The sequence below is a fragment of the Triticum urartu genome, chromosome 1, assembly GCF_003073215.2.
Source record: "Triticum urartu cultivar G1812 chromosome 1, Tu2.1, whole genome shotgun sequence".
NCBI lineage: Eukaryota > Viridiplantae > Streptophyta > Magnoliopsida > Poales > Poaceae > Triticum > Triticum urartu.
The window spans coordinates 135,358,892-135,374,160 of NC_053022.1; the positions used below are offsets into that span (position 1 = coordinate 135,358,892).

Consider the following 15,269-nt stretch of genomic DNA (forward strand, 5'->3'; position numbering starts at 1 on the left):
ACCGCCAACTCCTCGCCTCACTCCTCCTAGCTCTCTCTGTCGCCATAGCTCTAATCGAGGAAGAAGAAGATCAGAGGAAGAAGAACGAGATTCAGAGAAGTTTAGAAAAGTGGTGGACACAGGAGTTTTTCCGGCGCTCAAACGCCTCCTTCCTTTCCTCGAGCACGAACTCAACTTGTCGCACTGTTACAACGCCACCGTGCGGCTTTATACCCCGAGCCAGCGCACCGGGCATGCACCCACGCCTCCACTCGCACCCCGATCGTGCCCGCGCTCTCCACGCTCTGACCGCGCCTGAACGCGCGCTTCTCACGGTGAGCCTCGCTGGATCGCGCCCGATCGGACCGCACCGGCTCGCCCACAGACTCACACACACAGGCACGCCTACAGTGTACACTTGCACGGCCACCCCGTGCACCACACGCACGCACGCACACACTACTCGCCGTGGACCCGACGCGCCCGACCCGGCCAGCCCGCGCCCATACACGCGTTAGTCGTGTCCGGTGCATCGCCGCGGCTTATTTGCCCTAACATTCGCACCCTAAGCCGCGGCTCAGAGTAGCCCGGCGTCCTCGACGTCGCCGTCGTCCACCAACAAGGCCCGCTCCGCCGCCGGCGCCTTCTTCCACTACGGGCACTCAACCTTGAAATGCCCGCGTTCACCGCACTTGTAGCAGCGGCCGCGCCGGTTCCCGCCAACGCCCGACACCTCGCTGCGCGCCCCGTCGTCGTCGTCCCGAGCTCCGCCTCGCTACCGCTCGCGTGCCCGCCACTGTGCTGCGGTGAACATGAGCGTGCCATCCGCTCGCTCGCCGTCTGCTTGCCCCCAACGCCGCAGACGCTCGTCAAAAGCTTTCAGCCGCCCCAGTGCGTCCTCGAACGCCATGGCGTCGACGTCACAGAACTGCTCGATCCCGGCCACCGCCGGGTACAGGCGGTTCGGCACCGAGTCGAGCAGCTTCTTGACGAGGGCGGCGTCCTCCAGGGTTGAGCCCAACGCGGCATAGCGCGCCGCCATCCCACCGAGCCTGCCGGCGAAGTCGTCCAGAGTCTCGGCGTCCGCCATGCGCAGCAACTCAAATTCCCCGTGCAAAGTGCCCAGCCGCGCCGCCCGCACACGGTCCGCGCCGATGAACCGTGCCTTCAGAGCAGCCCACACCTCCGCGGCGGTCTTCTTCTCCGCCACCTGCAGCAACAGGTTCTCCGTGAGCGCGCCGAGCAGGTATGCCCTCGCCGGCTTGTCCTTCTTGGCGATCACGGTCGCCGCCGCATCCTCCGGCACGACCACCGCCTCCCACAGCCCCGCCCCGCGTCGAGATTTGCCTCCATCTTGATCGCCCACGCCGTGTAATTCTTGCCGGTGAGCTGCGGCACTGCCTGCGGCAGCGATCCGCCAGTTCCGCCGGTGTACGGGACGATGGACATCGCCGGCGCGCCCTGACTAGAACGTGGCTCTGATACCAATTGTTGGAACCGCCAACTCCTCGCCTCACTCCTCCTAGCTCTCTCTATCGCCGTAGCTCTCACCGAGGAAGAAGAAGATCAGAGGAAGAAGAACGAGATTCAGAGAAGTTCAGAAAAATGGTGGACACAGGAGTTTTTCCGGCGCTCGAACGCCTCCTTCCTTTCCTCGAGCACGAACTCCACTTGTCGCACTGTTACAATGCCATCGTGCGGCTTTATACCCCGAGCCAGTGCACCGGGCACGCATCCACGCCTCCACTCGCACCCCGATCATGCCCGTGCTCTCCGCGCTCTGACCGCGCCCGCGCCACGCCCGAACACATGCTTCTCACGGTGAGCCTCGCTGGATCGCGCCCGATCGGACCGCACGGCTCGCCAACAGACTCACACACACACGCACGCCTACGGTGTACACTTGCACGGCCACCCCGTGCACCACACGCACGCACGCACACACTACTCGCCGCGGACCCGACGCGCCCGACCCGGCCAGCCCGCGCCCATACACGCGCTGGTCGTGTCCGGTGCATCGCCGCGGCTTATTTGCCCTAACAGGCCCTTCAATCCTGGGATCGCACTGAGGAAAACACCCTAGGAGTGAATTCATGGTGCCATCTGTAGAGTTAAGGGCATCTCCAGCCGTTGGCCCCCCAGGACGCATAAAAATCGCCCCCTGGGGGCGAGCCGACGATACACTCAGCGCTGGGGGCGGTTTTGCGCCCAGTTGTCGCTCACAGCTCGCCCCCAGGCGCCGAAATTGGCCCACTTTGCAGCCCAATTTCGGCGAATAAAGGGCCCATATGGGCGACAATTGGCCCATATTCGGCGTGGTTTCGCCGTGTCTCGGCGTTCAATTATCAACACAATTATTTCTTATCACATATTTCATCACAGAAAAATCAAATACTTCAACAAAATAGTACAACAACAAATAGTTCAATACAAATTATATAGTTCAACAAATAAAAACCCGTATTTCATCACACGGCGTCCCCCTTGAGCCTCCATAGGTGCTCAATCAGATCTTTCTACAGTTGATGATGCACCTGTGGGTCTCGGATCTCCTGACGCATACTGAGATAGGCAGTCCAAGTTGCCGGTAGCTGGTGATCAATTTCGGCTAGAGGACCCTGCCTGTAGTATGGTTCAGTGTCAAACACTGGGTCTTCTTGCTCGCTCTCGATGATCATGTTGTGCAAGATGACACAGCAAGTCATAATCTCCCACATTTGATGTTTGGACCAGGTCTGAGCGGGGTACCGAACAACAGCAAATCGAGATTGGAGCACACCAAATGCCCGCTCGACATCCTTCCTGCAAGCCTCCTGAAGCTTCGCAAACCAGGCGTTCTTGCCTCCTACCACAGGGTTTGAGATCGTCTTCACAAATGTCGACCATCTCGGATAGATGCCGTCAGCTAGATAGTACCCCTTGTTGTATTGGTGCCCATTGATCTCGAAGTTCACCGGAGGAGAATGGCCCTCAACGAGCTTGGCAAAAACAGGAGAGCACTGCAGCATGTTGATGTCATTGTGAGTTCCTGGCATACCAAAGAAGGAGTGCCAAATCCAGAGGTCCTGTGTGGCTACCGCCTCAAGCACCACACTGCAACCGCCTTTGGCGCCTTTGTACATCCCCTGCCAACCAAATGGGCAGTTCTTCCATTTCTAATGCATGCAGTCGATATTTCCAAGCATCCCAGGAAATCCTCTTGCTGCATTCTGGGCTAGGATCCGAGCAGTGTCTTCCGCATTGGGTGTTCTCAAGTATTGTGGCCCAAACACTGCCACCACTGCCTGACAGAACTTGTAGAAACACTCTATGCTGGTGGACTCGGCCATGCGCCCATAGTCGTCGAGTGAATCACTGGGAGCTCCATATGCAAGCATCCTCATCACTGTCGTGCACTTCTGGATGGAGGTGAATCCAAGAGCGCCAGTGCAATCCATCTTGCACTTGAAGTAGTTGTCGAACTCCCGGATGGAATTCACAATCCTAAGGAAGAGCTTTCGGCTCATCCGATAACAGCGCCGAAATGTTCTCTCGCCATGAAGTGGAGCATCGGCGAAGTAGTCAGAGTAGAGCATGCAGTAGCCTTGGAGACGATGCCGGTTCTTTGTTTTCACCCGCCCCGGCGCAGAGCCACCTCGCCGCGGCTTTTCATTGCTCGCCAGCAGCTGGGCGAGGGCGGCGAGCACCATGAGATTCTCTTCTTCCTGGACGTCGGCCGCGGCTTCCTCCTCCAGCAGCACGGCGAGCTCTTCCTCCTTATCTGAGTCCATCGCCGAGACAGGCAAAACGCCGAACACCTTGCGCTCGGTGGGCGTGTACCCGCCGTTAAACCGCGCCTCCGCGGCCGGAAACGCCCAGCTGCTGTGGGAGGGGCTGCCGCGGCGAAGCGCTGCTATTTTCCGGCGAGGAATGGCTATCTACCGGAGTTGGGCGGCGGCCGTCGCCGGGATATAGCTAGTGGTGGCCGAGGGTGCGGGGGGTGCGAGGCGAGTCGGGGGAAGAAAACCTTGACTTTTCCCCTATCGGTGTGGGCCAGGCATGCTTTTCCCTAGCGCCGGAGCCCCCAACTGCTCCCCAGCGCGCCGGGTTCGGCCTGTGACCGTCGGGCGGAAAAAAGGTCCGAACCGGCGATTTTTGGCGTCCTGGGGGCACGACTGGGTCGTTTTTTTGGCGCCGGCGCCGAAAAAGTGGCCTGGGGGGCCTGTTGGGGGCGCGGCTGGAGATGCCCTAAGGGCATCGGATCCATAGGTTAACGCAGGGGTGTAAAGTTTTTCACGATTTCTCTCATTCCCCCAGGAATGCACGTTGCCCTGTGCTGGGGGAAAGAACTTTTGCAATAGGCTTGTTCCCATATTACCCCTGTCGGGAAGCATGTTTCGATGTGACGGTAACGAAGGTATTGTCCGATATATCATGCGGCCTCGCTTCATTCTCAATGCCTTTGACAAAGTTGATAAATACAAGGTTTTAGATGAAGTGGTTTGAAATGTAAACCGACTCATACAAAATGAAAGGCCGCCCAGAAAACATCCTCCGGAATAAAGAAAAGGTGGGGCCCATCAAGTTAAACTATAAGCAGAAAAAGTATCCAACTAAAACGGGAGCTTTCACAACGTACATTCCACTTCCCGAGTCATGGATCGGGGTGGTATTTTAGAGAACTAGAAATACAGTCACCACACTAATTCTTAAACTTATAGCTTAACAGGATGGTCGCACTTCATATCCCGAAACAGGCATTCTTGGCACATGTTTGCATGAGTTAATGGCTTAACGCCTACATAATTTTAACAGGAGTGCTTGGCTTATTCAACACACAAGGTGCCAGATCTTGACTCCAAAGGGGTGCTTCAGTGCTTGCTAATCAGGCGCCGGTCGGGTCAAGGTCCATGCTAACCGTGTGGAACCCATCTCCGGCCTGATCAATCTTGATGACGAAGGAGTTCATCAGTTCGAGTAGCCTACCAAGTAGCTCTTGATAACCCACAAATATAGGGGATTGTTTGTAGCCTGTTTTGATAAATAAGAGTGTCGAACCCAACGAGGAGCTAAAGGTAGAACAAATATTCCCTCAAGTTTTATCAACCACCGATACAACTCCACCCACACTTAACGTTTGTTTTACCTAGAACAAGAATAAAACTAGGCAAGAATAAAACAATGAATAAATTGCAAGATAATAAAAGTAGTAGTTTAGTAGAAAGCTTTTGTCACACAAGAAAGTTATTTGTCCCTAGGTGATCAATAACTAGACCGGTGATCATTATTGCAATTTTAAGGGAGAGACATGAGCTAACATACTTTGCGACTTGGATCATATGCACTTATTATTGGAACCCTAGCAAGCATCTGCAACTACCAAAGATCATTAAGGTAAAACCCAACCATAGCATTAAGTATCAAGTCCTCTTTATCCCATACGCAAGAACCCACTTACTCGGCTCTGGGCTTCTGTCAGTCACGCCACCCACCATAAGCCAATCATGAACGTATTGCAACAACCTACATCGAGGATCCCTCACGTTTGCACGACATGGAGGGCACCGTAGGACGACACCAAAATAAAAATATACAACTCAAACCAATCATGATCATCAATCACCCCATAGGACAAAACAGATCTACTCAAACATATATCAATGGATAATAATATATAGTGTTGAGCACCATGTTTAAGTCGAGAATTGCAGCAGAATAGAGAGGTTACACAACTGCATAGAGGGGGAGAAAGTTGGTGTTGACGGTAGCAAGGTTGTTGATGTAGATCATCGTCACGATCCTTGCCCCGGAGGCACTCTGGCGCCACCAGGAGAGAGAGAGGGAGAGAGCCCCCCTCCTTGGCCTCCCCCTAGATGGGAGGAGAGTTCCCCCTCTGGTCCATGGCCTCCATGGTGGTGGAGGGGCGGGAGCCCCTCCGAGATTGGAGCTATCTCTCTGTTATCTTCTGTTTCGCGTTCCCGTTTTCTGGCTTTCACCGTTTCTTAAATATCCGGAGATCCGTAACTCCGATTGAGCTGAAATTTTAACACGATTTTTTCCGGATATAAGCTTCATTGCGCCTGAAGAAGAGCCCCAACCAACTTACGGGGTGCCCACAAGGCACCACCACGCACCGGGGGATGCTGGCGCGCCCATGTGTCTTGTGGAGGCCGTGGGCCTCCGTTTGCGTTGATTCCACCTCCCAAAAATCACATACATTCCAAAAAAACTCCGTAAATTTTTATCGCATTTTGACTTTGTTTGATATGGATATTCTGTGAAACAAAAAACATGCAACAAACATGAACTAGCACTGGGCATTGGATCAATATGTTAATCCCAGAAAATAATATAAAATGTTGCCAAAATATATAAAAGTTTTATAATATTAGCATGGAACAATAAAAAATTGTAGATACGACGGAGACTTATCAGCTCTGGCCCCATGAACGCTGGCTATAGCGCTGAACCGGGTCTTGTAACAGCAAGCTGGCATCCGCCAACCCCCCAAAGGTTGCTGGGTTCCACCGCCCGGGTGCACTTTAAGCAAGAGCATAAAGCTCCGCTACGGTGTGCACCCAGTAAGCCGCCATCGCTTTGCGTACCTGAGTGATGCGAATGTTCAAGTAGAAGGTCATGATGATGAAGGCGGCAGGCAGCCTGTGGATTCCGTCCTCCACCCGGTGAAAGGCGTTGGATGTACTCACGAAGTGACTCGCCTGGTTTCTGCTTGATGTTGCAAAGCGAGATGTAGGTGGGACGAGCTACTGCGAGATCCTTCCCTCGACGGTAGCCACGCATGGGCACCGCAGGTGATGTCCCACCTTGCCGCTAGTGGGACTGAACCGCATAGCCCGGGGCTTGCCATACATGTGGTCCTTTGGGGGTGAGTCAGGGCACCCTCTTTCCACCGACGGGGACGAAGCATCTGCAGATGTCAGAAGGCGTGGCTACAGCCTTAGGCAACCGCACCTTGGCCATCCTTGCTTGGTGACGAAGGGTCTGATTAAGATGATGATAGATCCGGCATCGCCAAAGACGCTGACAACTTTGTCGATGTAGATCTACCCGAGCGCCCCCCCCTATCTAGCGCGCCAGATGTCGGCGGTTGTGTGCAAAACACACACGAGACACCGTGGACTAGAGACGTCCTTTTGCTAGTTTGTGTATGGGGCGTGGAGGTGATAAACTACACTACCTGAATGCACGATGTGACACGATGATTTACCCAGGTTCAGGCCGCATGGTTGCGTAATACCCTACTCCTGCTTTGTGTGTGTTTATGTTTGGTGGATGGCGAGCTACAAGTCCTTACCGGGAATAGGAAGCATTGTGTGCTCCTACTGGTGTTCTGCCAAATTTCCAACCTTGAATAGATCTCTTCTATCTAGTCTAAGAAAAACCTTTTTCTCTCTATAGCCTGATCCTCCTCTTATAGCTCAAGGGGTACCACAATAGCTTAATTAGCTGCTAAAGAACTACCCTAGTTCTCGCCAGGTAGGTGAGTGCATTAAATGCTTGTTGAAGTGTCATTACCTTTTGTCTGGGAATGAACGTTTGTCTTCTCACCACCGCCCATGGTACCACCTATGTGGGGCGTGACACACCTCAGTACAGGTCTACGCCATGCGGCGGGATGGGAGAGTGATTCACCCCTTGCATCTTGTCCATCTTCTGGCACGCCTGCCCACCTGCCGCGTAGCACAGGGCCTTTGCGGGCGCGTTACAACCGCGCCATGCATGGGTGAGGCAATAGCTTGCTATCAAAGGATTGCTGAGTGCGGGCCAACTAGGGATGGTTGTTGCCGAACAAGATCGTTCCGGGTCTTGTTCGGCGGGTGCTATTGCAGGGTAGTTTGCTTCAATCTTGCTTGTTCCTTAGCTTGGATGGGCTTGAATGATGGCCATGTAGATCTTCTTAGACAAAGATCAGCATGCCACCAGAGAGCCTTGGCTTCCCTCAGAAGAAGCTGCTTGATGTAGTTCTTCATGAAGATCTACATACCACCATTGGTTCAGAAGAGAAAACCAATGACAAGTAATTCCTTCTTCATCTTGAATCTAGTCCAAGGGTGACCGTGGCGCGCGTGTGGTTGGATCCGTGAACCCAGCCATCATGGTACCGACACTCAGTCACGCAATCGGCTAGGGTTTGACTGGCGCATTGGCTTTAGCCGAGTGGGATGGCCTCCAGCTGTCCAATCAGTAGCCTTTACGACTGCTTAAGGGATCGAGAACCATGTGCCCGGCCACATGGACCAACGCGTCGGAGCCGGATGTTCAGTGGCAAACGAAGCAATAAATTAATTGTGTCTAGTGTGGGGCCCAATAAATTTGGTGCTATCTTCTTGGTCCTGCGGGACCAGAATGTCTAGCAGGTCAAATTTTCGTGGTATCTAAATTCCCCACCACTGAATAAACTGTCTAGTCTAGATCGCCCAGACTGTCTAGTAGTGCATTTTTTTAGTAAAACGACTAGTTTTCACCTACCACTGTCTCGTTAGGGTTACCCTTTGAGCATATTTCATATCCATTCGCCATACTTCTTCTCCACCTCTCACAAACCCTAATTCTTTGATTCTTGGGGGGGGGTCTTGGAGAGATTCAAGGGGAAAGAATACAGAAACAATATCTACTCATTCCCCACAATTTGTGTAGGGTAATGCAGTAGTAGACAAAAAAAATCTTTACTACGTACACGTACAGGACCACTATGAAGATAAATAGAAGGATTGATCTGATCATTACCAACTGGTAGCAGCATCAGAGCAAGAGTTGGTGAAGATCATCAATGCAGATTCCCGCAGTTAAGATTTTACAACCTCCCAACTGCTTGAATATTTCATCCCTTGAACAGAAGATCGAACGTATGATCTCTCTACTGGGTTGCACACATACGGTGTCACCGATCTAGCGACACTTTGCCACCAATAATTCATAACTACTGGAGACTAGGCAACCTTGTGGGAGAATACAACTATTTTGTGGAGGACGAGAGAGAGAGAGAGAGAGAGAGCCGATCATTACATGCCATTGTTGGTGAACTTGAGATGTCTTGGAGAGCTCATATCCTTCTTTATTTACAAGGGAAGGGAGGGGTGGGGGAGGCAAGGAAGTGGCTGCCCAAAGGGGGGGCCCTTCACAAACATCACCCACAAAAAGGGGAAGGTCACCCACAAGGCCTCCCTTTCCTAGGCGCCCCAACAAGCCCCTCCCCCAAGGGCCACGCCTCCTGATGTCTACTACACAACCTTCTTCTTGTAGACGTTGTTGGGCCTCCAAGTGCAGAGGTTTGTAGGACAGTAGCAAATTTCCCTCAAGTGGATGACCTAAGGTTTATCAATCCATAGGAGGTGTAGGATGAAGATGGTCTCTCTCAAGCAACCCTACAACCAAATAACAAAGAGTCTCTTGTGTCCCCAACACACCCAATACAATGGTAAATTGTATAGGTGCACTAGTTCGGCGAAGAGATGGTGATACAAGTGCAATATGGATGGTAGATAAAGGTATTTGTAATCTGAAATTATAAAAACAACAAGGTAACTAATGATAAAAGTGAGCGTAAACGGTATTGCAATATGTTGAAACAAGGCCTGGGGTTCATACTTTCGCTAGTGCAAGTCCTCTCAACAATAATAACATAATTGGATCACATAACTTTCCCTCAACATGCAACAAAGAGTCACTCCAAAGTCACTAATAGCGGAGAACGAACGAAGAGATTATGGTAGGGTACGAAACCACCTCAAAGTTATTCTTTCCAATCTATCCGTTGGGCTATTCCTATAGGTGTCACAAACAGCCCCAGAGTTCGTACTAGAATAACACCTTAAGACACAAATCAATCAAAACCCTAATGTCACCTAGATACTCCAATGTCACCTCAAGTATCCGTGGGTATGATTATACGATATGCATCACACGATCTCAGATTCATCTATTCAACCAACACATAGGACCTCAAAGAGTGCCCCCAAGTTCCTACCGGAGAATCATGAAGAAAACGTGTGCCAACCCCTATGCATAGGTATCATGGGCGGAACCCGCAAGTTGGTCACCAAAACATACAGTCAAGTGAATCACGTGATATCATTGTCACCACAGATATTCACGGCAAGAATACATCAGTGTTCTCAAAGTCTTTAAAGACTCAATCCGATAAGATAACTTCAAAGGTTTAGAAACTCAATCCATTACAAGAGAGTAGAGGGGGGAAGAAACTATCATAGGATCCAAATATAATAGCAAAGCTCACGATACCTCTAGATTGTATCACCTCAAGATACACGAGAGAGAGAGAGAGAGAGATCAAACACATAGCTACTGTGTACATACCCTCTGCCCCTAGGGAGAACTACTCCCTTCTAGTCATGGAGAGCACCGGGATGATGAAGATGGCCGCTGGAGAAGGATTGCCCCCTCCGGCAGGGTGCCGGAACGGGTCTAGATTGGTTTTCGGTGGCTACGGAGGCTTCTGGCGGCGGAACTCCCGATCTATTGTGCTCCCCGATGTTTTTAGGGTATATGGAGATATATAGGCAAAAGAAGTACGTCAGGGGGGCCACGAGGGGCTCACGAGGGTGGAGGGCGCGCCCAGGGGGGGTGGTGCGCCCCCCCTGCCTCATGACCTCCTCGCAGATCCCCCGACGTGCACTCCAAGTCTTCTGGGCTTCTTTCCTTCCAAAAATGAGTTCCGTGAAGTTTCAGGTCAATTGGACTCCGTTTGATTTTCCTTTTCTTCGAAACCCTAAAATAGGGTAAAAACAGAAACTGGCACTCGGCTCTGGGTTAATAGGTTAGTCCCAAAAATGATATGAAAGTGTATAATAAAGCCCACAAACATTCAAAACAGTAGATAATATAGCATGGAGCAATCAAAAATTATAGATACGTTGGAGACGTATCAGCATCCCCAAGCTTAATTCCTGCTCGTCCTCGAGTAGGTAAATGATAAAAAATAATCTTTGACGCGGAGTGCTACTTGGCATAATTGCAATGTAATTCTTCTTAATTGTGGTATGAATATTCAGATCCATAAGATTCAAGACAAAAGTTCATATTGACATAAAAATGATAATACTTCAAGCATACTAACAAAGCAATCATGTCTTCTCAAAATAACATGGCCAAAGAAAGCTATCCCTACAAAATCATATAGTCTGGCTGTGCTCCATCTTCACCACACAAAATATTTAAATCATGCACAACCCCGATGACAAGCCAAGCAATTGTTTCATACTTTTGATGTTCACAAACTTTTTCAATCTTCACGCAATACATGAGCGTGAGCCATGGATATAGCACTATAGGTGGAATAGAGTGGTGGTTGTGGAGAAGAAAAAAAGGGGGAAGATAGTCTCACATCAACTAGGCGTATCAACGGGCTATGGAGATGCCCATCAATGGATATCAATGTGAGTGAGTAGGGATTGCCATGCAACGGATGCACTAGAGCTATAAATGTATGAAAGCTCAACAAAAGAAACTAGTGGGTGTGCATCCAACTCGCTTGCTCACGAAGACCTAGGGCATTTTGAGGAAGCCCATCATTGGAATATACAAGCCAAGTTCTATAATGAAACACTCCCACTAGTATATGAAAGTGACAACATAGGAGACTCTCTATCATGAAGATCATGGTGCTACTTTGAAGCACAAGTGTGGTAAAAGGATAGTAGCATTGTCCCTTCTCTCTTTTTCTCTCATTTTTTATTTTTTTTATTTGAGCCTTTTCTCTTTTTATGGCCTCTTTTCTTTCTTTTCTTTATTTGGGCTTCTTTGGCCTCTTTTATTTATTTTTTGTCCGGAGTCTCATCCCGACTTGTGGGGGAATCATAGTCTCCATCATCCTTTCCTCACTGGGACAATGCTCTAATAATGATGATCATCACACTTTTATTTACTTACAACTCAAGAATTACAACTCAATACTTAGAACAAGATATGACTCTATATGAATGCCTCCGGCGGTGTACTGGGATGTGCAATGACTCATGATTGACATGTATGAAAGAATTATGAATGGTGGCTTTGCCACACATACGATGTCAACTACATGATCATGCTAAGCAATATGACAATGATGGAGTGTGTCATAATAAACAGAACGGTGGAAAGTTGCATGGCAATATATCTCGGAATGGCTATGGAAATGCCATAATGGGTAGGTATGGTGGCTGTTTTGAGGAAGGTATATGGTGGGTTTATGGTACCGGCGAAAGTTGCGCGGTACTAGAGAGGCTAGCAATGGTGGAAGGGTGAGAGTGCGTATAATCCATGGACTCAACATTAGTCATAAAGAACTCACATACTTATTGCAAAAATCTATTAGTTATCGAAACAAAGTACTATATGCATGCTCCTAGGGGGATAGATTGGTAGGAAAAGACCATCGCTCGTCCCCGACCGCCACTCATAAGGAAGACAATCAATAAATAAATCATGCCCCGACTTCATCACATAACGGTTCACCATACGTGCATGCTACGGGAATCACAAACTTCAACACAAGTATTTCTCAAATTCACAACTACTCAACTAGCATGACTCTAATATTACCATCCTCATATCTTAAAACAATCATCAAGTATCAAACTTATCATAGTATTCAACACACTCATAAGAGAATTTTATTATTCTTGAATACCTAGCATATTAGGATTTTAAGCAAATTACCATGCTAGTTAAGACTCTCAAAATATTCTAAGTGAAGCATGAGATTTCATCTATTTCTATAAAATAAAACCACCACCGTGCTCTAAAATGATATAAGTGAAGCACTAGAGCAAATGACAAACTACTCTGAAAGATATAAGTGAAGATCAATGAGTAGTCGAATAATTATGAAACTATGTGAAGACTCTCTACATTTAATAATTTCAGATCTTGTTAATTTATTCAAACAGCAAGCAAAGCAAAATAAAATGACATCTAAGAATAGCAAACATCATGTGAAGAAGCAAAAACTTAGGATCAACCGGTACTAACCGATAGTTGTTGAAGAAGAAAGGTGGGATGCCAACCGGGGCATCCCCAAGCTTAGATGCTTGAGACTTCTTGAAATATTATCTTGGGGTGCCTTGGGCATCCCCAAGTTTGAGATTTTGTGTCTCCTTAATTCCTCTCATATCATGGTCTCCCTAAATCTCAAAAGCTTCATCCACACAAAACTCAACAAGGACTCATGAGATAAGTTAGTATAAACCATTGCAAAAACCTTATCATACTCTACTGTAGCAAATCACTAAAATTATTATTCAACATTGTATACTAAATGCCTCTGCATATTTAATAGTCCTATCCTCAAATAGAATCATTAAAGAAGCAACCATATGCAAACAATGCAAACATAACAGCAATCTTCCTAAACAGGATAGTCTGTAAAGAATGCTGCAACATCCATACTTCCCTAGCTCCAAAAATTATGAAAGAAAATTCCCACTGTATTAAATTTATCAGAGCTTAATATGCAAAAGGTTTCGACATTTTATCACATTCTGACTTTTCTAGGGAATTATTGCAACAGCGGTAAACTTTCTGTTTTCAAACAGCAACATGTATACTTGTAACGTAGGCATAGTAAAGGCTATCAATGCCACTTTTATTAAAATAAAAGATGCAAAACATTGTTATAAATAACAGAAAGCAAATCCTAACAAAATAAATTGACGCTCCAAGCAAAACACATATCATGTGGTGAATAAAAATATAACTCCAAGTAAAGTTACCGATGAATGAAGACGAAAGAGGGGATGCCTTCCGGGGCATCCCCAAGATTAGGCTCTTGGCTATCCTTGAATATTACCTTGGGGTGCCTTGGGCATCCCCAAGATTAGGCTCTTGCCACTCCTTATTCCATAGTCCATCGAATCCTTAACAAAAACTTGAAAACTTCACAACACAAAACTTAACAGAAAACTCGTAAGCTCCGTTAGTATAAGAAAATAAATCACCACTTCAAGGTACTGTAATGAACTCATTCTTTATTTATATTGGTGTTAAACCTAATGTATTACAACTTCTCTATGGTTTATAAAATCTTTTACTAGCCATAGATTCATCAAAATAAGCAAACAACACACGAAAAACAGAATCTGTCAAAAACAAAACAGTCTATAGTAATCTGGATCAAACGTATTGTCGTGGAATTGTCACAGCAGATGTCCTTAGTGTCAGGACTTAGTCGTGAGGCCAACGCATCTATGCGATAGCTTGACGCAACACGCAAGACGAGGATTTAGACAGCTTCGGGCCCCGGGAAACATCATCCGGTAATAGCCCTACATGCTGTTTGTGGCTAGGTCTCATTATGCTCATGAGAGAGTCGCCGGTAAACCGGCTCTTTGTGTCTAGCCCTAGAGATTATTTCTTCTTCCTGTCCCTCTTTGGGGAGCCCCTACCCTCCTTATCTAAGTTAGAGGGGCGGGTTACATGTGGAGTCCTAGTAGGACTAGGATTAGTCTATCTTCTCTTACAAGTTGATTACAAGTCCGGGTCTTGCTTCCTCGTAAAGGAGATATTCCTCACGCCTTTCCTCTTAAGCCGGCCTACCATAACGTAGCCGGCCTTCTGGGCCTTGAGCCTCTTGGGCCCCCGGGTCTTGTCGCTCCTTTGATCCGCTTGCCAGGTCACCCATAAGTCGCTAGGCTCGGGCGCGTCACTTAGTGAGTCGTCCAGTCAGGGCGGGTCATTAGTGAGTCGCCAAGTCCGGTCGGGTTATACATCTAGCCGGGTCATACCGCGGGGTATATCCCCGACACGTATACTTCTGGAACTCATAAAATTCTCAAATAAATTTCTGGACCTGAGGAATTTATCTATTAATCATCTGAAAAAAGAATTAACTAAATATCGCTCTCCAAATAAAAATGGCAGCAATTCTCGTGAGCGCTAAAGTTTCTGTTTTTTTACAGCATGATCAACAAGACTTTCCCCAAGTCTTCCCAAAGGTTCTACTTGTCACAAACACTAATTAAAAGCATAAAACCACATCTAAACAGAGGCTAGATGATTTATTTATTACTAAACAGGAGCAAAAAGCAAGGAACAAAAATAAAATTGGGTTGCCTCCCAACAAGCGCTATCGTTTAACGCCCCTAGCTAGGAACGATGATTTCAATGATGCTCACATAAAGGATAAGAATTGAAACATAAAGAGAGCATCATGAAGAATATAACTAGCACATTTAAGTCTAACCCACTTCCTATGCATAGGGATTTTGTGAGCAAACAACTTGTGGGAACAAGAATCAACTTGCATAGGAAGGTAAAACAAGCATAACTTCAAAACTTTAAGCACATAGAGAGGA

At 48.1% G+C, this 15,269-nt stretch overlaps 1 pseudogene; it reads right to left on the reverse strand.

The window, feature by feature from the left end:
• Nucleotides 1-556: 556 nt before the first annotated feature.
• Nucleotides 557-1,069, reverse strand: LOC125518563 (annotated as a pseudogene).
• Between the last annotated feature and the right edge of the window lie 14,200 nt (nucleotides 1,070-15,269).